Source organism: Hemiscyllium ocellatum, chromosome 24 (assembly GCF_020745735.1).
Source record: "Hemiscyllium ocellatum isolate sHemOce1 chromosome 24, sHemOce1.pat.X.cur, whole genome shotgun sequence".
Lineage (NCBI taxonomy): Eukaryota > Metazoa > Chordata > Chondrichthyes > Orectolobiformes > Hemiscylliidae > Hemiscyllium > Hemiscyllium ocellatum.
In genome coordinates this window covers 21,054,339-21,079,498 of record NC_083424.1, presented here as the reverse complement: position 1 = coordinate 21,079,498, position 25,160 = coordinate 21,054,339, and the positions used below count along the sequence as shown (strand labels likewise).

At 38.9% G+C, this 25,160-nt stretch overlaps 1 protein-coding gene across 5 annotated transcripts in view; it reads right to left on the bottom strand.

Annotated features, from left to right (window-relative positions):
• Positions 1–25,160, bottom strand: part of ttc28 (tetratricopeptide repeat domain 28) — a 751,433-nt gene that overhangs the window by 102,644 nt on the left and 623,629 nt on the right. The gene's annotated exons all lie outside the window — the stretch shown is intronic.

Below are 25,160 nucleotides of genomic sequence, written 5' to 3'. Positions count from 1 at the left end.
AATTTTAACTCACCCTTGAACATATTCACTAAACCAACATCCACTGCCCTCTGTGTTAGAGAATTCCAAGGAGTAATGATTCACTTGGGGAAGATATTTCTCCTTGTGTCTAACGTAAATGAGAGACTCCTTCACTTAAAACTGTGCCCAGAGTTGTAGATTCACCCACAAAAGGAAACATCCTCTCAGTACTTGCCCTTTAAAGTGCCCTTAGAAACGTGTATGTTTCAATAAGGTTACTTCCCACTCTTCTAAACTCCAGTGGGTATAGATAAACTTCCACATAATTCCCTCATTCTAACAAACTGCTTCACAACCTTCTTCTGAACTACCTTAAAATACAAGTATATCCTTCCTTAAGTAAGAAAAGCCAATTCTGTGTACTGGCTAATGCTCTAGAGTGTTGTAGCAAGACTTCCCCATTTTTATATGCTACCTCCCTTTTGCAATGAAGGCCAAAATTTCAACTTGACTTTTAATTACTTCCATTGTCGCTGCATTTTTATATTTTCTGATTCAGTATACTGACCCCTCTGAGCTGAATTATTTATTTCAAAGTATTTACTCTACATGCTAAAATAGTCAATAAAATGGCAATTGACCTCCTGCACACCACATTCTGTACACAGTGACTGCACATGTACAGACTGCCCACCTTTATTTCGTGCTGACTATTTAAGTTGAGGATCTGGAAGCTGGGACAATGGCCCTGACAGCAAGTGTTGGAGTTGTGGGGAAGGGTCTGTGCAGGGTCCAGCCTCCTTTTTACCTGGGAGTGACAGGAAAATTGTGATAATATTGGGAGGCTGCCGAGAAATTGGGAGAAATACAGAGGCAGCTAGGAGGTAGAAGAACATGGATGCTGCAAAGAAGAGAGATCAACTTCAAAATAAAGTTTTTTAACAATTATTTTGTCATTCCAAATTTGTTATTTTACACACGGCAATGCCATCTTCAGATAGGCAGCTGCTTCCTGTCACTTGATAATGATGTTGACTGTGTTTCTGTCTTTGCGTTATCTAAAAGTGGAACTTATAGGACACTCTTCCCACTTATTTAGCATCATTAGCAAGGCGTAACATTTAAAATGCTTCATAATTGTATTATCAAACTCAATTTAACACTAAAACATTAGGATATATGAAGGCTGATAACCAAAATATTGGCCAAACAGGTAGATTTTGAAAAGTGTTGGAACCGGGACATTAAGGAGGAATTTGACAGGGAATTCCCGAGTTGAGTGCTGCAAAAGCTGGAGGAGTGGCCATCATTGGTACAGTGACTACAATCAGGAAGGAGTGCACATACCTCAGAGGATTGGAGAGCTGAAGGAGATTACAGAGATAGAGAGAGATTAGGCCATTGAGTGACTTAAAAAAGTATTTAAAATGAGCATTGTTTAACCTGGTGATAAAGTACATCCATTAGTACAGGTGATGGATGAATGGGGCATTGCTATGTGTTAAGAAATGAGCAGCAGAGTATTGGACAACCTCAATTTGTGGAGGGTAGAATGTAGGAGACTGACCAGGGTGCACTGGAATAGTTCAAGTCTAGAGGTGACAAAGATATTGATGAAGGTTTTAACAGCAGATGAGCTGACATGACAGGAGATGACAACAATAAAGAGGTGGAAATAGGTTACTGGACATGTTACAAACCAGGTCTGCTGTTATCCTTAAATCTTTCAAGTTCTAAAATCAGTGTGATTGTTTCAACAGATCACAACATTATGAAAACCAACCCAGCAATGAGATTAACCATCCAACTATTCACCTGTAATGTTCATAACGCACAGGGTTAATGTTGAGATATTAGAGCTTTATTTTAGTATTCTTCAACAAGTTAAAACATATCACTACATCCTAAAATTATCATAACGGAATCAAAGGTCTGCATGAAATGTACAAGTACCACATCAGTCACAGTGGCTTCCTCTAACTGCAACCAGATTACTTTACACAGATTACTTTTCTGATGTAATTACATCTTGTACATGTGGCAGAAGCATTGATAAAGGTCTCTAAGCCAATGGAAGGAAGTCAAATAGGCTGGTGGCAACTCTCCAATGTTAGGCAAGCTCAGCTAAATTGCCAGCACGTGTCAATGAAAACAGCCAGAAGATTTAAGGAAGGATTTTACTATTGCCTGACTGGAAATGTGGTCATTCCTTCCTTGCCTCCAGGTTAAACACTATAAGCAAAGGAAATTCCAAGTTTTGTTTCATACCTATTTACCATTATTTAGAAATAGTTTTAATTGGCAAGGTTCACTAGCTAAATAAATTTGATTTGTTTTGTAAGAAGTTGCTTTTCCATCTTATAACTGTAATCTAATTCTGATGATTATTGATCTCTGCTACAGACGTTTCAGGTACAAACAATGCAGTCAAAAGGAAGGCTCTGTGACTGTTCAAGGCTCTGCCATTTCATAAATATTCCAATTTGTTTTTGGCAACTGTTGAATGAAACAGAACTTTCCTGTTTCAGAATTTATTTTACATCTCCTCTCCTTAATCCCTTCTCTTTGAAATAACAGTGTAAAATCAATGACACACTAGCGAGACTGGGCTCTGCTAGATATTGTCCTGTCAGCACTCTCACACTAGATGGCACTGGAGATTTTCCAATGCATCTTTCCTCCCCTTAACTAACTAATGAAATCAGGTAGTGGGTCATCATTGGCCTGTCATATAACACAGAGGTTTCAAAGTATGGGCATTTCTGTGATCAAACATTGATTTTTTTAAACTGCAACCACAGTAAAATTTTGTTATGTTCAGTAAATCTGTTTACTTGGAGAATTTGGATTTATGTATCTTTACCAATTGTGCAAAAAGTCAAACCCAACGTTCAGGTGATGTACTGTTACAAAATAGGACTGACTAATCCAGCATTGGCTGCGAAAGAATATGGCCAAGTTGAAAATTGTAGCAATTTTTATGTAGAAGTGGAGGCATTCTGCATTTCCAGAGTTGGGGATTGTACTTGGACTACAGCAGACATTACATATCCACATCAGATGCAAGGTCATATAGGAAAAACAGAAGTGGCAATGTGTTGCGGTTATCAGTATGGGCACTGCCAACATACCCATGTGCGTTGAGGGAGAGAGAGGAGCGTTTGATCATTCTGCTTGTGTTGCAGTGAGGAAGGAGAAGTCCCACCATATCCTGGGTTGTGAATTTGGTAAGCTTATTAGTGTATGTTTGTATAAGGGTTTCAGAAACCTTGAGCAACATTGCAATGATGTCACAGTATAAAGAGTACAATGTGGACAGAGTTAAGAAAGATGTGCAGAGAAATGTCTGGGGTAGTTTGACTAACATTAGGCAATAAAGTTCACGGACCAGTCTTTAAGTAATGTTATGCCTCATTGCCAGCTGGAAATCAAGCGTTGCTATTCCCAGAGTTGTCACAAAGTTAAAGATTTTTAAAATTATGCAGAATTCCTAATTTACCTATCTTTTACACCCAAGTCAACAGAAAGCATGGGCCAGATTTCTGTTCTTAATAAGAATTGTTACTGATTACAAAAAAAACTCTAGCTAGATGTTAACGTTATGAACCATCAACATGTAAGTCTATTAATTAAAACTTAAACTCTCATTAAAACATTCTCTTTTACACACAGACAGGGAAAAAGACATCAGTTTTACCAGCAGAGGGAAAGACTGGGAAGATAGTTCAGTGGTTTCTGTTCATGGGTTTTTGCTGAGGTTATTCTTATGCTGGTCAGAACACTGCTTCTGATCTTCCTTCGTCAGATCCTTTCACTTGTTTGCAAGAAGTAGAGTGACTGGCTCAGACTTATGAAGTCCTCTGACTTATTATTTAAAAGTCACTTAGACCAACTGCTGAAGGAAAAGTAAAACTGAGGTTTATTCATGCTTAAAGCAGTTTTATTAAAGAGAATAGAGACATCTCCTGAGTGTGGAAATCTATTGGCTCCTCTCAATCTTGTTCACAGCCCCACACTGTTAAACCGCCTGGAAGCTAATCACCTAGTTTTGACAGAAGGAAAGCCTTTGACATTGATAACTCCTCCACACACCAATCCACATGTTGCCAAGTGAATCTCCATTTTTTGGCTGCATCTTATCTGCAAATCATCCACTATAGCTTGAGCCAGCAGCTGTGCAAACATCACTTCTAACGAGTAGGTCACTTACTTTCAAAACTTGCAGCACCAACTGAACAATCCCTGGTTTTTGAAACATTTCACACCGCAATAAAAAATACAGAAGGATAAAAAGACTCACTTTACAATAAAGTATCAAGGCTAGAGGCTGGTATGTTTCTGAATGCAAATTATCATACAATTTAAGCTTAATACGTAGTAAGCAGTGTTTTGAAAAGCATGAAAGCATTCTTAACCTTGCCTTATCTCTGACCAGTCTGTCTAAATCTAAACTCTTGGATTTGAGCACATGACAAAAGAAAAAATACAGTCTATGCTGAGCACTAAGTTGTGTGGTTATAACAGAGGGACCCGGATTTATTCAGTGGTGGCATGTGGTCATACAGAAGCAGCTACAGACTGTATTGGATCAAAACTATGCAACCGTATAAAGCAAGAACATCCCACTCTACACATCCAGTAGTGGGGTTTGAACAGATGGTACAGTCAGCATGAGCCTCCTACTTCTGTGAGTAAGGCATCCAGTGCAATCAGTAGTGGACAGCAAGCTATTTGAGTGCAGCAGTGGTTACAGTCAACAGTGGACTTCGAGCTGTGAAGATATGTTCGAAGGTTAAGAGATCTCAAAAAAAGCATTTAAACAATGAAGTTAAAATATTGAGAAGGAAAAAATAAAATTAGTTTTAATAGGTAAAAGAAAAGAAAGAGTCCCAATTATATGTGCAGTGCAAACAAATAAAATTGAGACTTATTTGGTAACAGGAATAGGATAATACAAGCAACATATCTACTCCTCCCAGGACAATAACCCTGCAAAATGAAGTAAATTGGAAACTCATTGAATGTAATAAGGATGCTGCAGTTTTTAAATGGTGATGTGTTAAAATGTAATTTTACTACTAATTGCAAAGCCGGCAGTGCCAATGCGATCGAACGGCTGACTGATTAAATTAGATTAGACGTGTTGAGATAATTTCGCCAGCATTCTTTATAGGATTTTATATGGAGAAAATGATCAGGAACTGTTTGAATGACTGCTCATCTAGGCACGATTTAAATAGCTTGTTGGCTGCAAAGTTCTTTGAGATGTTCTGGGACCATAAAAGATGCGTCATTATTCAAAGTTCTTTCTTTAAATGACATTAAGTTGTAGTGAATACACGAGCCCTTTGAGTGTCACCCAACACTCAGTAAGACAGACTGACTTTCTTTAAACTATATCAGCCAGTTTAATGTATCACACTCTCAAAGATAAGCACAGTTCCTTTCACCTTTTTCAAATGACTTAAAATCAGTCTCACTCTATTGAAGAATAAATATTAATAACCCAATAAGATAGTTATGAAAAATTGGCAACATAACAAACATATTGCGATGTTCAACCCACATTTTACAATTTTCAAAGTAGTTTATACTTTATTTGACTCCTTTGCTTTTACTGGATTCAAGTCATACTGTGCAACATTAATAATGCATTCATTTTCTGTGCACGACTTGTCCAAGATCTTTCCTTATTAAGTATTCTCACAGATATATATTATCCTCTGCAAACTATCCATAGCACATCAGGGTGTACACTGTTCTCTCAGCATGTTTCACATATCTCAGGATGTCCACGTCTCTCCTCATGTAATCCAAATACATTATCCATCATACATAATTTTCTGTGCCTCAGCAGGCACACCAGTCACAATAGTGGACCATCAATTTTCAATTTCTATCATGAAATTTTAAGATGGTCATCTAACCAAGCTCAGAAAACCACTGTGAAATAAACAAAAATAGTTTGAGTTGAAATTAGCACTTGTATCAAAGGGCCCTGAAATTCAGCCAGATGTAAAGAAACTATCATTTCTGAGTTTTGATTTACACCTTGCTAGACATTTCACATATTGGAATGAATGACACCTGCAATTTATCCTGTTCATAAATGACAATGGTGCGTGACATGGGAATGCACAAGCAAACTGTATTTCTGGAAACAGCTTTTGAGCACAGCAGAGAAGGATAATGGATTTATAATAGAACTGAAAGAGATTTTCTCTCTCTTTCTCCCTCTTCCCTCCTTCTTCCTATTTGCTTCAGCCTATTGAGGAACAACATCTTGTGAGTAAACAAATTAGAGAAACATCTCTTCACTGAAAAACTCAAGGATATTTATGGATGGAGCCACTGCTGAGGATATAACACATCCATTAAACAACCATGGTTGCAAGTTCAGATATAACACCTCAAGGACATTTCAAAAAAAAAATCTACACCTCCTTGACTTTCCTTCTATGCTGGACACACTCTTCTCTGTACACTTTATACCTGTTTGATGTAATTTATTATTTCTTTCAGCATCAGTAAACAAAATTTTTTTTTGTCTGAAGAAAACCTTTTAATTGGTTCGTCAATTTTGGCGAGAACAATGTTTTAATTGAAATGTGATATAGTTGCATGCCAAAAACAAAGAATTAAAAATAATTGCTATGAATAATTGAGGGGCTATAAAAAAGGGCTTAATTCACCTATCCTCACCTGGTTATAACAATTACCTTCTGCATGACTCACTATACATCCGTATACGTATTTTGTATACAACATTCTGCAATCCATCCAAGTATCTCAGGCTGGCAAATGATCTTTTTCTCCCAAGTACTTTGAGGCATAGACTGGCCTTTCAGCTCCACTCTCACTAACTTTAGATGCACATTATTTTTCTCATCACTGTTATGACATCCCAAAGTGTATAGTGTGGTCCTGAGCTGTCAGCAACAGCTCATATTTCTCCCCCTATCTACTAACATATCCTGAAGTTATATGTCAACATCTTTACCCACAATATTTTAAACTGACTGATGGCATCGTTTCTCATGTAAGCTTAAGATAGATAAAGGAGTTTTTGGGTTCTTCCTCATGTAGTTTAACTCCTTGAATCTCTAAGCTGAATGGTAAGGGGTATGTTAGATTTCTCAAGGAAAGCACTCTGCCACAACTAATTAAAATAAGTAAGAACTTAGATGATTGCAGTGAAATGCAAGCCTCTCCATGGTGCTGACACCATCAACAATAAATTTCGGAACAGCCTCATGCTGTCATTTTGTGGTTAAAATCTGCAGGGCCCATATGACTCACAATTGGGCAGAACATCCAAGGGATGAAATATCACTCGACTTAGAAAGGTTTGTCAGCAAGACCTATTGAATTTCTGAAGGCAGCCACACTTAACCCAGGACTTGACAGGGATGCTGATGAGTTTGTTGACAGAATGGCCAACAATCTTTAATGTTAAGGCAACGCAACATCTCCCCTTTGTTATCTGATACCAGTCACTCCTTCCATTGAATGATGGGCTGCAAAATCTTTCTTCTCTTAAGAACAATTCAAATGATTTGGGCATTGGACAAATATTTAGAAAAAGAATAACGTTCAGCGATATGGGAGAAAGGCAGGCAATTTGGAATTAGTAATAAGTAATAGAACCAGTACAAACATGATGGATCAAATGGCCTCCTTCTGTGTCATAACAACGCTGTGTTTCTGGTAGGTGTTTAAAAATGTGGTTTGCAATCAAAACACCATTGTTCACAGAGCTCCATATGTACTCTTCATTCTCCAAGATCTTTAAAATGTTCAACAGAGCTGCTTTTATGCTTGTGAAATCTTTTTTGGAATCAAGTCAGCTAAACAAAAAAGTACCCCACATGATAGCTTGAGGGGGTTTAAGAAAAAGAGTGTTTTGCAAAACTTAGCCAAAATATTTAGAGAAATAAATTAGGAATGAATTTTTGAACTGTATCCAATTTGGCACTGCTTATTTATTTGTCAATTGAAACAATTCTCCTAGCCTTGGTTGGCAGTATGGGGTCAATACAAACAGCACAGGGACAGAGATACAGATACACTTACAGCTGAATTAAATCCAATGGGTCATATCTGTCTCAGTGAATTAACAATTCTATTGGAACGGAGCTTAAACATATTTTAACGAGTATCTTAATCAGTACCCTATCCTGTGGGTTTGTCTGAATATCAAATAGACACAGAGTCATGTTAGCCTTGATGTTTTCCTGAGTCAGTACTTTATCGATTTTCTCACTGCAACTCACAAAGAAAGAGCAACCAGTTGGATAAAGTGCCAAAAGGTCACATCATTATGAGCCACTACCTACAGGAAAGGAGCGCTGAGGGAAAAAAACACTGAAGGGAAAAATTATCCTCCTGTATAATGATGGTGAAGTCCATAGAACTTGGAAGAAATGCATTTATCAAGCATTACTGTAAGAATGGGAAGATTATTCCAGTAGAGGGCAATGAAGTATCAAGGAATGAGTTACCAAAGTTATTGGTGATGAAATGGCAGGTAGCAGCTCCTCTGCTTGAATGAAGGATGGATGCACGTTTATCTTTCAAAGCTGAGGCGGAACTAAATAGACTAATCATGAAGTCGAAAGATGGTTCAGAGAAGAGAGTAAGATGAGAGAAGAAAAGAGAAATGAGGACCTGGTAACAAGCAAAAAGCACAAACAGTTATAGAATAAGATGAATGGAAGAAACAATTATTGTCTCATTTAGAAGCCTTAGCAGTGACAACTCTGGAAAACAGAAGCACTGTCTCCCATTGATTCATTGAGTGAGGAGCACTCTTGTGAGTTTGGCGCTAATCTTTGCAAAACTGATCATGATCCATGCTTTACTTTAACATTACTTTGTATAAAAATGACTTTAATATCACATTATCTGCGTTGTTCTCTTCCCGCTGTAATCTATTGGCTTTTACAAGCTAAGTTTGCCACTACCTCATAATCCGTGCGGTTTCCAGGTTTTGTGATTTCCTGCCACAGAGACCTTGATTCCTTAATGATTTAAAAAAATCTAAGATATACAAAGAAACAATTGCTTGGAATAATAGGTAGTAAACTTGATGAAAGCAGGCACTTACCACATCAAAAGCAAGCAAGGATGGCAGTTAACCATTTGATGAACACGCAACAAATGCACTGGATATTGCTTATCAAAATCTGCATACATTATAACACAGAACAACATGGCAATAAAAGGCTGAGTCAATGGAACTGATTCTGCAGACTTACAGAGAAAAACTTGCCTGTGAGGCCTTACTTTTACATTATAGCCATGAAATTCTCATATACTTCAGTGTGGATCTGTGCTGACAGTGTATTATAAACTAAAACAGAAACAATGATCCTTTGTCGCCACCTCTACCCTTCTTTAAATTTACATAAGGGCTGTGCCTGATATCATTCACCTGCCTGTGAAAACAGGTTTAGAAATACTATTTAGGAAGGTTAATGCCTATGGAAAACTGGGAAAGTGCTCAACATTTCTGTTTCTCCATTTGACTATTTTTCAGCAGGTCACAATTCTGGCTTCAGCTCTGCATCCAAACTTTTACATGGTTTACATGGCAAAACAAACAGCCATTTGTCAGAGTGACAGCCAGAGAATGTGAGGAAGTGAACAGCCTTCCTTCTCTAACAGCGAAAGAAAGCAAAATAACACAACGAGAAGTAGCTGAAAGGGAGCATTCCACTCCAGCATGGCTCTCCTTTACAACACAACTGGCACGTCGCTGACATTGAAAGGGCACTTTATTAACTGGAAGCTATAACAGTCTCATTTGCGCTCCCTCAAAAATAAAATTCCCTCAAAATGAAATGGAGATTCAAATGCCCAATACTAATTCTTGCTACTTTCAATATTCGTAAAACTTTTCATGAACGTTCTGTGCAGATTTTCTATTTACATTCTTGCCCTAATTTGCTCCATTTTTGCACACTAGAGTATAATAGTATTGACCTTCTTCTGGTACTTTACAAATATGGTCATTTTCTTACCAGTAAGCATATTCAGTCTTGGATGGCCATTCAATTTCAGAGGTAGCCAAACCTTTCCTAACCAGACGTACACACTTTCCATCAGGGGCTGTTAAGTAGCAATTAGGTACAAGTTCCTTGCACTGCTTTCTGTTCCTTCACCCAAGACTGTTAAGGGCAACTTCAGTGCTCCACCACCGCTTTCACAGAGTTTGACTAACTGAATACATAGGTGGGTTCCACGCATAATGTGAATACATGCAACTAGTCAGTAGCATAGTAGGTCAACACAAACTAGTCCCATTGACTTGAACTGGATAATTCCACAAGCCCAAGAACCGAAGAAGATGTACTTACCACAGAAAGGATACTATGCATCGGCACCTTAACCCTTATGAATGAAATCCATATTCACTGTTGTCAGAGAACGATCATAGACAGAAAGAAAATGCTGCTGCCAGAAGTGCCTAGGCCTGTTAAAAATGGTAAACTTTTTTGTTCTATAGTGAAGGTTAAAGCTATGCAAACATTGAAGCATCTAGAACTGTAACTGTGGCAGTGGTTGCATTGGTCAGTCATTTTGCACCAGGCTTTGAACTGTCTCGTTCCGACAAATGGTCAATAAATCTGCAAGTTATCTGTCACTAATCTGCTAAGTGCACTTTGTGAGTATGAAGAACTCTAAAGTATACAAAGATGTATCCGAATAAACACGTAAGGAGATGCAGATGAAATGCCCCACTTTTATTAAGAACAAAGATCAATACAGCACAGAAACAACCACTCTGGCCCACCTAAGCCTGTGTCGATTCTTAATCATGATTTAGAATCCCCACTTCTTGCCCAAATGCAGTTTCTATTCCTCTGATGGCCTTCCATTTATGTATCTATCAAGATATGCCTTAGACGGTGCTAATGTGCCTGCTTCCACCACCTCCACCAGCAGTGCATCCCAGGCACCCACCACCCTCTGTGTGAAAACTTTTCCCCGCACTTCACCCCTAAACTTATCCCATCTCATCATGAACCTGTATCCTTTTTAAGATGGCCTTTCCACTCTGGAAAAAGCCCCTGGCCATCCATCCTATCAATGCCTCTCATAATTTTGTAGACCTCTATCAGGTCACCACTCAGTCTCTGCCTTTTGAGTGAAAACAATCCGAGTTTATCCTACCTCTCCTCATACTTAAAATCCTCTAGACCAGGCGATATCCTGGTGAACTTCTTTGCATCCTCTCCAAAACATCCACATCCTTCTGGTAGTGTGTGGCAACCAGAACTACATACAATATTACGAATATAACCTAACTAAAGATTGCCAACTTGCAAACTTTTATATTCAATGCCTCAATCGATGAAGGCAAGCGTCTTGTATGCATCCTTGATCAGCTTATCCACCTGTGTGATCTTTGGACTTATATGTCCAAAGATCTTCTGTATGTCAATGCTCCTAAGACTTCTGCCAACTATGGTATAATTCATACCTGATTTTGATCTTCCAAAATGTATCACCTTTGTCTGGATTAAACTCCATGTGCCATTGCTCTGCCCAAATCTGCAAACTATCTATACCCCCACTGCATCCATTTAAAAACTGTAAAACTCTGACCCACTATCTACTTAAGTTATTTTTATTCAGGGTGAAAAGAAACAAAAAGATTATTTTTTTAACAAAACTTTCTATACAAAAACATCAAAATTAAATTAATCAAATTTGATGCAGTACACTTAGCATTAAAAACCACAAAAATGTGTTTACAGTTTTAAAAATGTTATGTCATTAATCAATTTATTTCCTTGACGTCTGGAATTACATACACTGCCAATGAACAGGAAGGAGTTAGTTCAGGAGGTTATTTACATAAATGTTTAACAGCACTAGTGTAAGTGCATTAATACTTAAAATAATGCATACACCTTTTCAATGCAGCAACCCAGTTATGAGGTGTCATGATTTAATCTCCTATCAATAAGTTTCTGAAATTACAGTACATACTTGTGTAAAGCTTGGGTTTCTAAGACTAAATTTCAGAGGGTCAACTTCATGAGAAATAGTATTTTAGATAGATTGAAATCCACTCTCTGCCTTCATTCTGCCATCAATTAAGTGTCAAGTAAGAACCTATTCACAGCACACCCACCCCCGACCCCCACCCCAAAAAACAGCACCAAAGATGGTATAAGTATCTGTAGTACTGATGTTTTAATCATAAATTATTAAACAATCTCTATGGCTTGATTTCTTTGAATGAATCAGATTTATCAAATTCATCAAAAATGTTATATATACAAATTTATACAATTTAAGTCATTTTTCATTGTGTAAAAACTACTGCTACTTTGGCAGCATAACATGCACTAAATGCATATTAAAATCCACAAGGTTAACCCTCTTCCTTGTTGCCAGAACCAAATAAAATGCTCCTAGTCTGAATGGCATAATCATATTATACTATATTATAATCATATAATCATAATACCTACATCATACTCACTATATTATTGACCATTTCAATCCATCGATAAACATAACCTTTCTTCCCACACCCCTCCAACCCATTCAATCGGGATTTGCTAGCATTGTAGCTGATATGCTGCCACCCTTGATGAATGTGCGCTGTCTTCCATATATTCCACTTTTTCATGTTATCCTTGAAGGGCTAACTCAGAGAGATATCCAGTGGATGAACAAAGCTGGTTAGACCACTGGGAAGTATTCTTGTGCAATGTAACTTCATCAATAATATATACCATCACAAGGTGTGATCTCACATGTCCCAGATGAGAAGACTTCTTCTTTTTACTTGATCCTCCCGCTCAGAAGGTCCAAGATCTTCTCGGCCATACTTTCAAACCACATTCACCGATGTGTCCTTTACATGAATATGGAGAAGTAGCAGATCATTGAGCACAACCTCTATAAGGAGCTTGACCACCAAACATTCAGCTGTTAGGGTGGCCACAGTCCTGATGCTGAGTGGTTTTCCCCACAAGGGTACAAATCTCTCATATTGGAGTTGGTAATTGTCTGCCAGTTGTGCGGTGTAAACATTATTTCCCACTTCCCAGCCAAAGCTGAAAGTTGCCCAGGTCTTGCTGCAAACTGCTTCAGCATCTGAGGAGTTACTAGTTATATCGACAATGTGGAGTGTAAGGACGATTACTGATAAAGGAACAAAGATGCTTGGGCTTAGGACACTACCCTGTATATTGGAGCCACAATAGCTTGTGATGTCAACAACGTCACCACCTGCAATAGAAACTTGGCCCTTGAATGTAAAGGTGGCATCCAAGATCAATAGAGGATAGAAAACTCATGACAAATGCTTGGATAGTGAGCACACTTGCATGACGAGCCACATATGGTCTCAAACTAGCTGTATGTTGAAAGGGTGGACTCACTCAATTAATAAAGATATAGTCATTCATATAAAATAAAGTTCTTGCATTTGGTGGCATCTTGCACCATGAACAAACCTATTAATCATGTAGTGTTTTCTTGTCCTGCATTATTCCTTTCAAGTGGAAGTAGTTGTACATGTCTTTGGTATAAATGCTGAGGGTGATGACACCCTTGCCAGCAACAGTTATGAGAGTGCAGTGCTGAAAAAGCACAGCAGGTCAGGTAGCATCCGAGGAGTAGGAGAATTGATGAAGGGCTTATGCCCAAAACGTCAATTCTCCTGCTCCTCGGATGCTGCCTGATCTGCTGTGCTTTTCCAGTACCACACTCTTGACTCTGATCTCCAGCATCTGCGGTCCTCACTTTCTGCTAGCAACAGTTATGGAAGCTCAATGAAAGCCTCATACAATGCCTCTCAGCAAAGCTGTGGTGCTCCTTGAATATCCTCCATCGGTAAGGTTTCCAGTTCAGTATTCTCCTCTGCAGCTTGAACTTCAAACTATTCCTTTCACTGCCGTATCTGTAGTTAGACTAACAGTGCAAAAGGTGCAAAACCCTCTGCTCTGCAGACAAACTGAAACTTCCAGAATGAGTCAACACAGCAGACATCACTCGCCAGGAAGACTAAGCCAGCAACTAACCCATAAATACTTGATGACTTTAAATTGTGGTGGTGAGGGGGCTTTCATGCCAGAAAATGTCATGTTGTGCTGTGTAGGCTGGCAGCTGAAGTGCTAGGGTGGCCCAGTACCATTTTCCATTGTGAATGCTACTACTCCTGCCAACAGTATGACTTCCTTTGCCAAGGGAGCAGAAGGCACATATTTAATTGGAGGTTTGTGAACACTTACTGGACACTCAGTTTTCTAACCAACGTATTTTAACAGGATTCTTTTTTGGTAAGAAGGGGTTAAACTAATAGGACTTAATTTTGTCCTGTGTAATGAATCATGCACAAGAAGCTGAGAGTTTCCTATTTAATTTACCTGCAAGACTGTATGTGTGCTGTAACAAAATACACAAGGATACCCAATGAAGAATGCAGTCAGTTATCAATGCCAGAACATCTAAATGGCATTGATCAGTCAGTTAAAACCCAGTAATAGTGCGTGAACCCTGTGCAATTGCTCCATTAATAAATGCTTGACAAAATGAAAAAAGAATGCAAGGCGAGAAAAGCTTCGCTTCAATGATCAGGCATGTGAAGAACAGTATGAGGAGTTTGGAGGAAGGAGAAACAGAATGTGTGTCAAGAATGATCACACAATCCCACCTCTTGAAAAGGATGAATAATGCATGAAGGGTAGCAAGTTGCTGAAAGAGTCAATATTCTCTCTGAAAGACATAAGATTTCCAAGATCATGGGGGAAAAATAGATGACATACTGAAGAGACTAACAAAGATATGTTGCCTTACCATTTTGCACGGCAAACATATGAATAATCCAGCAAGCAGCCGGTACTGCAAGATGGATTAGTTGGCTTCCTACTTGTGCTGTAAACTGCTATGCCTCTAAGCACCTGCTATAAGAAAATCAGCCCTGCAAAACATCTAATTCCATCCTGTTCAACATGTGAAATGGTGTTAACCAATGCAATACTGGCATGTGACTTGCAGAACAAGGGTTTAGAAAAAGACAAAGGGAGGCAATGTACATGCCAACCTGTGCACACAACAAATTAAGAAAAACTGATTCACAACAGGGATGCATGCGTGCCAGTCTAGCAAGATAATGTCTGTTCAGTTGGAAGCATGCAGTGTTCACTGAAACTGTCTAACTACATGGAATAGGCATGTGTGTGTGTGTGTACACAATATTAATAGACCAAAACCTCGCTGGTGTGGAATAATTGAGATCAAATCATTTCAGAATTTTCTGGACAAAACAATGACATTAGGAATGCCTGACCACAAGTGCGTGAACTGGAAAACACTGAAGATGCAGATTTTGAGCTGAAACATAAAAATGGCTGTAATGTTATCAAGTGATAATAAAAACTGCTGGACTTACGCAAATACTGTATTTGTCATCATTTCCACCTTTTCTGATGCTGTAAGCCTAAATTGATCATGTTTTCTCACACTCCTGCAAAAGGGGAGGAGGGACAGTGAAAGAGATAGAGACAGAAGGAGAATGATAACAAAGGTGAAAGCCAGAAAGAGCCAGAGGGAGGAACAAGAGAGAGCAAAATGGAGAAATAAACTGATAAAGGAAGAGGAAAAGAGACACCAGAAAAATGGACTTATCTCGAGAGAAACCAAATGAGAGAGATAAAGAGGTCAAGAGAAACTGAGAGAAAGGAGCACAGAGAGGAAGACTGGACCAAGAGGGAGGAATAGGAACAGAGTCTGAAGCTGTTGTAGGCCCATGCCTTCCCACTTTGTGGCAGTGACCTAACACTGAAACGGCAGGGCTGTGCAAATGCTCCAAACATTTTCAAAAAAATTAGTATTCCAGACCGTGAATTTCTGGACTAAAGACATTGTAGTGTATTATTGCAGAACAAGAATGCCTTTCTCCAACAGGATCAGTGCAGTAGTAGTGACCCTGATCACATTTGACAAGGGAAAACAAACAAGCTTTTACTAAGTTAAGGAAGCAATACCATTAATTAGTGGAAGAATATCAAGATAGTATAAAGTAATAAAGTCATAGTTGCCACCTGAACCCATGATTAGTACCATATGGTAACATTATCCTGCTGAATATGTAACCACATAGCCACACACTGAACGTAAGTAACACCAATGAGAATATAATACAATGCAATTGATGTTGCAATGTGGTTTATTGAAGGAGTATTTGGAAATGGTACCACCTTATCCTCAATTAATCACCAAGAAATTACACAAATTATGACATTAGAGGGACAGAATGGGATGCTCGGTCTGGGTGGGATGCTCTTTGAAGGGTCAGTACAGACTCAGTGGGCAAAATGGCCTCTTTCTGCGCTGTAGGGATCCTAAGGTTCTAATATCAGCACTTTGTGCCTTACCACAACTTGTCTCACAGCCAGAGACTCTCTCAAGCACCAACAGCTACATTTATCCTGCAAGACAGAGTGATTGATGAAGCATCTTGAGGCAAGTTAAAGAATGTGGGTAAAGAAGAGCTAGTGATGTCTGTCATCCATGACTAGTCACCTCCTAGCTGAGCTTTAACAAGCTCTGCCACAACTCTTGGAACTTCATTCTTCACATTGTCTGTTTATAAATGAACATTTCCATCTAAACAGAGTCTTCTAATGAGTCATTGTGACCTGAAAATACAAGACAAGGTCTTCAGCAAAATGGACAAAAGGGAAGAATACCTATAGAGTCTTATCTCATTCTCAGGACACCTTAAATGTCTTCACAACTAATTAATTATTTCTGAAGTGCAGTAATTCATTGTGACAGCCAATTTCCATAAGATAATACGATGAAATACTAGCTAATTTGTTTTTAGTAATGTTGATTGAGAGAAGAATGTTGAGAGGATTCACTGTTGTTCTTTGAGTAATTCCCTTGAATATATTACTACTGAATGAGGCAGATGGGGTTTGGGATTTCACCTAAAAGATGGCATCTCTGGCAATGCAACATACCAGCCTAGATAATGTGCTCAAATCCGAGGCTGAGTATAAACCTACAAGCTTCTGATTTGGAAATGAAATTAATACCAATTGATAAGATATTGTCATTTGTTCTGGATTCTGACACTGGAGGCAACTCCAGTATCTACTCCATCAAATTCCTTCATTACTTTAAACACTGCAATTAAATTACCCCTGACCTTCCAAATGCAAATTAACATAATCCAAAATCCACATTACCAACTTTATAATGCTGCTAAGGTTAGAAAGTCATCACTGTCTAACCAGACCATAGCACTCATCTCTCAGTAGAAAGAGGCAAATGGTGGTAGTTTAACCTGAGGGTCATCATGCCTCAGGCGAGGGGAAAGGTCAAGGGGGAGAACCTTTCATGATAATCTCAGCCTGAGTGTGAAATGAATCAATGTTATCACTCAGCATTGCAAACCAGCTATCCAGCTAACTAAGTTAATGACACTGGTGAAACTTCACTGTACCTTGTCAAAGACCACTAAGTTTTCCGAGGTTCAGTGCCCAGAACAGGGTACAGTCCTCCAGATTGTGTCTGACTAAGGTACTTACAATTAAAGCATTACTTCCTCATTTTATAATTCCATTTTCCTCAAGATACAGGCCAAAATTCCATAAACCTTTTGATTACTTTTTGTGCATCTGCACTAGGCTTTAGTGATTTGTCTATCCACACACTTTGATCTCATTGCTCCTGCACGGTTCCTAGTCTCTCTGTATTAAGAAAATATACTTATTGTTTAATCTTAGGTCTAAAGTGAATTATCACATAGTCATTATAGTTGAATCCATCTGCTATAGGGTTTGCCCTCTCTCAAGTCTTTAAATTTCCTTTGCAGATTTCTGTTCCAATTTACATAATTTATACTGTCTCCTTGGTGTAAGCTACAAAAATAGATAAACAATTCTCAATTCTTTCATCCAAGACATTAATAGATGTGGTGAAAAGTCAAGACCCAAGTTCAGATCCCGGAGAAACATTGCTTGGCACATCTGGCTAATCAGAACGTATTCCTACCCTTTCCCTCCAAATACTACACCCTCAACCACTTAGTGACTGGTGGTCAAGGCTAATTCCATTTCTGTTATATTGTACCATACCTGGAGTAATCACAAATTACATGATATTCTCTCAATGCAGTTTCACATCTGAGCTATCAAACATTCTTGCACAAATGGAAATCAGTGCCTGAGCAAGCAGGAACAAGGAATTAGTGGGCTTCATTAATTCAGTTGCAGAATATCAGTATAAATGTAGGGGTCCAGAGTCACTGGAATCTTGGCAGGTTGTCAATGGAAACCTAGAGCTGACTGAATCCTTTTGTACTAGCTGAATGCCATATGTTGAAAATAAATAACAAACACAAGGTGAATCAAGTTTACAACATGCACAGAATTTACAGTGGATTAAATAAATTGAATACATGATTCCATTATTGTGCCACATCAACTGACTCAAATAGAGCAGAATCCCATCAAAACATACACAGAAAAGTGTTTAAGAAAGTGAGTTGGCAAAGGTTACTTGGATTGACAGATTGCAAGTTTAAAAATACAGCTTAATGCTGTTTTTGGGTTAGCATCCAGAATCCCATTCTTTCATGCTAAACTGCTGGTCAAACAGTGAATACTTCACTGTTGCTTTTGTTTTCTGGTACTTTTTCAGTGAATGGCCATATCATGAATGCTACAAATGCTCTATGAGCAACCTGGAGCAAACGGGCGTAATAGGTATAGAAAGACAATGTCACCCATTTCACACTTGCACCCAGTAATCCATTTGTTGCAGAGTGAATGTCATTCTATTGCTGTACTGAAGTACTGCATGTTATGGTCATAGTTAAACTTGCACTTGAAATTCCTTGCCTAATGCTTTGTCATGAGTCCACTGAGGGCGGGAAATAGAACAGGGGGACAGGGATGGCACTCTAGTGTTCCAAATGCTAGCAATATGTTCGCTGTTGCTTTAAAATGAGAAGGAAACAAGAGGAGCTGGCAGTCTTCCCAAATTGAGACAATTCAATCAAGTATTGATGTTGTCCTGCAAATTGTTGGAAGGCACCAGTTAAAGAGAGATGGTGCCAGTCCAGTAAGGGTAGCATTCTGTTTTACATAATCATTTTGCTTCTTACCAACCTCACTCATTTAGATCAGAACCTAAGGACTTCCGCCATGGCAAGTTTAGTTGGCACTTGAAATACAGGGGCACGGAGCATTTAATCAGGAGTGAACGTAGGAGATAGGTAACTGATGATTTCCTGCCTCCACCCCAAATATGCACAGAGATGGGTGTCCCATACCACTGAAAATTGAGGCCGTGAAATGTACATTTAATGCCCACAAGAGCCTCATGCTACCAGTACCGGTAATCAACCAGCAGCAAGTGGGAAGCTTACCATGTGAGAAGCCTAAGTAAATCATTGATGGGCTTTGCTGTGGACTCCAGAGGGTTAGGTGGGAGTGCAAAGTCTAATTCCAAGGTACTTAGTGCCTGATTAGTGGACCTGGCATGGGGACATGGGATGCCCAATGACAGCTATACTCCTGCCTTTATTGCAGTCCATTCCTTATCAATTGCCCACTCTCTGTGACATCACTTTGCCATCATTGACCTGTGGCAAGGAATCAAACAATGAATCTACGCTTCAAGTTGGTTTATTACAAGTAGCGTGAAAAAGTGTGGAGCCTGCTCCTTGGATGCTGTCTGACCTGCTGTCCTTTTCCAGTGCCACACTTTTTGACTCTGATCGCCAGCATATGCAGTCCTCACTTTCTTGTAGTATTGCAAGCAGCAGCCTTCACGGCCATAAGCTCTGAAAAATCAACTTCATTACTACTGGTCTAAAAACCACACTACCGCCAGTATATCGTGGCTGCAGTTATGTACTCACTGCAAGACCCAATACGAGTATTGAAAGTTTCTGCAGCTGCACTATCAAACCAGCAACCTTCATCATCTAGGAGGTCAACAGCAGCAGCTGCAGAAGAACATATATCACCATCAAATCCCCCTCCAATTCACAGACCATAACGACTTGGACATGAATACCTTTCCATCATGTCTGCTGAGTCATAATCCTGCAACCCCAATGCTGAACACCATTGTGAGAGCTACTTCACTACATGGCTTTGAAAGTTATACCCCTATCGCTAGGATGAAAGTAAATAAAGCAGATGGATCTTTAAGAAGAAACCGCCAAAAGGCCAGATGCAATGCTGAGTAGCATTCATCTTAAGCGGGAAAGTAATACGACCAGAGTGACCTAGTGACGATGGCAGTTGTTATAGGAATGGGACAATATTTATGAGGTTTCACTGAACACAATAAATGAGAGGGGTAGCTGAAGTGAGAGGTCTTGATATGCAAGTGCACAGATCCCCAAAGGTAGCATTACAGGTGGAGAAGGTTGTAAAGAAGGTATTTGGAATGTTCTCTTTCACGTATGTGATAGAGAATACTGTAGGAGCATCGACCTTGCAGCTGCCCTGGAGATTGCAGACTTAGTGATTTATTGTAGGTTTTTTTTCCATAGTTATTACAGTTATTATATTTCACTAATATGACTTTTATTCATTTTTTTACATTAACATTAAAAAAAACCAAAAAAAATCGCGATTTTCATTTCCAAACAAGCTTTTCAGAGTCTACTGTGAATGGCTGAGGTTTTCTTAATTTTAAATTCAGAAATTTTAAAAAGAGACTGCATTTTAAAGGGTTTTTTTACATTGCAAAAGTATTTCTTTGAAAAACAGAAAAGCAATTTTTAAAATAAGAAGTGTTTTCATTTCAGGGAGACCTACACTTGGTCAGCTCTGGAGAAGTTTTATTTCCGTTCGAGGAATTTATTAAAGAGGAGTTGCTTTTTAATTAGTTTATCAGCTAAGTGATTTAAATTTTTTTATATTTTAGAGATTTATATTTTTAAATCATTCCATTTTAAGGTTGTTTTCGGTTGATAATGAAATGTAGCTTATTTCATATATAAGGTGTTATTAAAAATTCCTCTTAGTGTTATTAAGGGCATATGTGAGGTACAGATTGAGATGGCTAGTAGATTGAGAAAACTTATTGCACAGCAGGACCAGTCAGATCGACGGGTGACTGTCGGGAAAGGAAGATGATAGTTCAAAAGTCTCTGGTGGCTATTCCTCTATCAAATAAATATTCAGTTTTTGGAGCTGCTGAAGGGGATAGTCTCTCTGCGGAAAATGGAAGGGGCAGTCAGTTATTGATCACTTGGAATGATTCTTATGTTAAGCAGCATTGACAAAATTTAATAGAATTATTGTTATGGGGGACTCTCCTGTCAGGGGCATAAACAGGAGATTCTGTGGCAGTGAGCATAAATTTAGAATGGGTTGTTGCTTTCCTGGGGCAAGGATTAATGATGTCTTTAAATGTTTCAAGCATATTGTCAAATGTGAGATTGAGAAGCCATAAATTTTTATACACATTGATGGGAATGACTTTTTTTTAGGGAAAAGATTGAAACAGTACAGAGTGAATTTAAGAGGTTAGGTAAAAGATTTAAAAACAGAACCTTAAATGTAGTCATTGCTGAACTACTCCCAAAGCCAAACTCAAATAAGGGTGGGAACAAAATGATAAAGGAGATAAATCACTGGCTGAAGGGCTGGTGTATTGCTCAGCGATTCAAGTTTTTGGATAATTGGAATGTCTTTTGGGCTAGAAAAGGCCTGTTTCAGAAAGGATGACCCAAACATAAACTACAACGAGACCAATATCTTAGCAGGAAGATTTGCTTTTGCCACTCAGGGAGACTTTATACTGATAGAGAGGGGGAGTGAAGAATTCTAAATAGCAGTGTAAATAGAAGGGTTGATGGGGAAGGTTCTGAATCTGAAGAGAGTATGTCAGTTAGAAAAACAAACAAGAGAGTCAGAGAATGTAGTAACTCTGAAGAACTAAATTGCTTTTATTTCAATACAAGAGCTCTTACAGGTAAGGGCACGTTTAAGAACATGAGATTGGACACCATAGCTATTACAGAAATCTGGCTGAGAGATGGACACGACTGGCAGCTCAATCTTCCAGGTTTTAGATTTTATAGGAAGGATAGAAAAGGAGACACAAAAGGAGTGCAAACAGCATTTTTAATTAAAGAATGCATTACTGCTATAATGAAGGAAGATATTTCTTAAAAATTGTGAAAATATATGGATAGAAATCACACATAAGACAGGAAAGATCTCTCTGATGGGATTGTACTATCGGCCCCCCAACTGTAAGAGGGAAATTGTGAAACAGATACGTGGGGAGACCTCAGATATATGTAAGCATAATGAGGTTGTAATACTGGGGGATTTTAATTTTTCAAACAATGACTGGAGCTACCATGATGTTAAAGGTATGGATGGTGAAGAATTTGCAAATGTGTTCAAGAAGATTTTCTTTATCAATTTGTGGAAAACTAGACAATCTCTTGGGCTATAAGGCAAGGCAGGTGACTGAAGTAAAACTGGGGGAACACTTTGGATCTAGTAATCATAATTCTATTAGTTTCAAAATGGAAAAGGATAAGCTTTCCATAAAACGTAAGTTTTTAACTAGAGTAAGGCAAATTTTAATTTGAGGAAAGAACTTTCAAAGTTGATTGGAGTAGACTGTTCGCAGGTACATGGAGGTCTGACAAGTTGCAGGCATTTATGAGTGTGGTGGTGAGAATTCAGAGGCATTACGTTTCTGTTAGAGTAAGGTAAGGCTGGTAAGATTAAGGAACAATGGATGAATAAAGATATTGAGGTTCTAGTCAAGAATAAAAGACATCTTATTCCTGAAGAAGGGCTCATGCCCGAAACGTCGATTCTCCTGCTCCTTGAATGCTGCTTGACCTGCTGCACTTTTCCAGCAACACATTTTCAGCGCTTATTTTAGATATAGACAACTTGGGTCAATTGAATCTCTTAATCAATATAAAAAGAGTGTAAGGCATTCCTAAGAAAGAAATCAGGAAGGCAAAGAGGGGATATGAGATAGCATTGGCAAAGAGCAAGAGGGTAAACTAGCCAGAGGGTAAGATCACTTAAAGATCAAGGAGGTCAACTTTGTATTGAACCCCAGGAGATGGGAGAGATATTAAATGAAGAATTTCTGTCAGTTTTTACTGTGGAGAAAGAAATGGAGTCTAGAGAATGTAGAAAAATAAACTTTGATGTTTTAAAAACAGTTCACATTCCAAAAGAGGAAGTTCAGAAGGCCTTAGAGAATATAAAGGTGGATAAATCTCTGGGACCTGATCTAATGTATCCCAGAACATTGTGGGAAGTAAGGGAGAAAATTGCAAGACCCCTCGCAGAAATATTTGAATCAACTATAACTACAAGTGAGGTGCCTGATGACTGGAGGGTGGTTGATGTTGTATCTTTGTTAAAGAAAGGTTGTCAGGAGACACCAGGGAACTACAGACCTGGGAGTCTAACTTTGGCTATGGGTAAATTGTTGGCGGTGGTTTGTGGTGGTGGTGAAGGGTTGCTTCTCAGCCTGGAAGTCTGACACCAGTGGTGTTCCACAGGGATTGATTCTGGGTTCTCCTTTGTCATTTATAGAAATAATTTGGATGAGAATATAGAGGGCATGGCTAGTAAGTTTGAGGATGAACCAAAATTTGTGACAGAACAGACAGTGAAGAAGGCATTCTAAGGTTGCAAAGGATCTTGATCAAATAGGTCAATGGACTGAAGAACAGCAGAAATCAATCTGGATAAATTGTATTTTGGTACAACAAACAAGGATAGCACTTATACAATTAGTGGTAACACTTGGGTTGTATTGTAGAATAGAGGGATCTAAGGGTGCAGGGTATTTCATTCTTTGAAGTTTGTGTCACATTAGAAAGATGTTTGGCACATTTGCCTCCATTGCTCATTCCTTTGAGTATTGGAGTTGGGAAGTCAGGTTGAAGTTGTTCAGGACATTGGTGCAGCTTGTTCTGGAATACTGTGTTTAGTTCTGGTCACCCAGTTTTAGGAAGGCTATTATCAAGCTGAAGAGGGTTCAGAAGAGATTTACCAGATGTTGTCGGCTCTGGAAGGTTTGAGTTATAAGAATAGGCTGGGATGTTTTCCACTGGAGCAGAGGAGGTTGAGGCACAACCTGATAGAAGTTTATAAAATATGGTACTTGTCTTTTCCCTAGGATGGGTGATTTCAAGACAAGGGGCACATTTTTAAAATGAGAGGAGAGAGATTTTAAAAAGACATGATAAGCATTTTTTTTTACACAGAAAGGGGTTCACATGCGGAATGAACTTCCTGAGGAAGAGTTGGATGTGGGTACAAGTACAACAGTTTAAAAGACATTGGGATAGGTACATGAATAGGAAGGGTTTGGAGGAATATGGGCCAGGAGCAGGCAGTTGGGACTAGTTGAGTTTGGGATTATGTGTGGCATGGACTGGTCGGACCGACATGTCTGTTTCCATGCAGTATGACTCTATTGGCAGAGATAATGAATACAAAAGTAGGGATATAATGATGAAAGTGCATAAGACGCTGGTGAGACCACAACAGGAGTATTGTGTGCAGTTCTGGTCACCACATTACAGGAAGGACATAATTGCTCTGGAAGCGAGTGCCCAAAAGATTTACTGGAATGTTGCCAGGGCTGGAGAATTGCAGCTATAAGGAGAGGTTGGGGCTATTTTCCTTGGAAAAGAGAAGGCTGAGGGGTGACAACACCGAGGTATACAAAACAGGGGAGTAGTGATAGAGTAAACAGGAAAAATCGGTTTCCCTAGGCAGAGTGTTCAAAAATCAGGGGTCATACATTCAAACTAAGTGGCAGAATGACTAGAATGGACATGAACAAAAATGTTTTTACGCAGAGGGGTGGTGGGTGCCTGGAATTTGCTGCCTGAGTTAGTGATGGAGGCTGAGGCCATAAATCCTTTTAAGAAGTACCCAGATCTGCAGGCTGTAAGCTCCAAGGCTATGCACTGCATGCAGGGGGATGGGATTGTAAAGGACATCTGGTGTCTTTGGGTCAGCATGGACAAGACTGGCCAAACACCCTCTTCTGTGTTGCCTCATTTCTATAGTCTAAGGTTAACTTCAACATACAATGTGGCTTTGGCATAAAATGATAAGAGACAACTGGAAACTCTGATTAATCAAAGACATTGTCTTGTTAACTTTTTAAATTATTAATCTATTTTTTGAATCAATCTGTTC